Source organism: Charadrius vociferus, unplaced genomic scaffold (assembly GCF_000708025.1).
Source record: "Charadrius vociferus isolate BGI_N301 unplaced genomic scaffold, ASM70802v2 scaffold59, whole genome shotgun sequence".
Classification (NCBI taxonomy): Eukaryota; Metazoa; Chordata; class Aves; order Charadriiformes; family Charadriidae; genus Charadrius; species Charadrius vociferus.
Window position 1 is genome coordinate 6,779,792 of NW_009661371.1, and position 949 is coordinate 6,780,740.

Here is a 949-nt window from a genome sequence, read left to right on the forward strand (position 1 = left end):
GGAAACTTCGCTTGGGAAAGAAACCTCCACCACTTTCCTGGAGATCCACGTGAGAACGGGAGAGCCCGACCGCAAGATCTCGGCGCTGCTGCCTGCTGCAATTTTACTTTTTGTTCGCCTTGATTATTATTATTGTGATTTTTTTTTTCGGTTGGTTTGTTTGTTCTTACTTTCATTTTGGAACCGGTTCCCAGCTGCTTGGCTGAACTTCTGGAGGCCGATGGACCTTTTATATTGTCTTCCTCTGTTTTAAACAAACTACGGACGCTTAAACTTTTCTCTTTCCCCCTCCCCCTCGCTCCTTAACCCCCACCCCTCAGCTCATGGGGCTAACGCTGCAAAGCAGCCGCAGCAGAGGGAGAAATACACAGCCACTGATTTATTTTCCCGTCTCCTAAATTGCAGATAATTCCTCTCTCGTCCTCCTCATCACCCATTCTCTCGAGCTTTTTTGGCTGTCGGGTGTCGATCTGTGCGTTGTTTTATCTGATCGCGATTCTTTTGTTGTTGTTGTTTAAATGCCATGCACTGCTTATCTAGAGAGAAAGCTATATGGAGATAGAGGCATATAGTGAATGCGCGTGTGTTTCCATAAGACTATCAAGGGAGCAGATCAGAAGCAGCCCGGATCCTGACCCTGACTGTATGAATAAGTAAGCAGGATGCTGACGACTGTGTGTTAGTTGCCTCTAAGGTTTTCGTAAGTTAAAGGGGGACTGAGGGGGTGGGGTGGGGTGGGGGGGACACACATACGACAGACCAGAGACAGAGCTTAGAGTAAGTGTTTGTGCGGAGCCGGGGGAAGCTCTGACACTTTTCTCTGCTCCGTCCGGCATAGCTGCTGCCTCCCATCACTGGGGCTCCGCGGTTTGCTCTAGTGCACCCCCACCCCCCGCTCCCTTTTCTTTCCTTCCTTCCTTGCTTCCTTCTTTCTTTCTCCTTCCCCCTC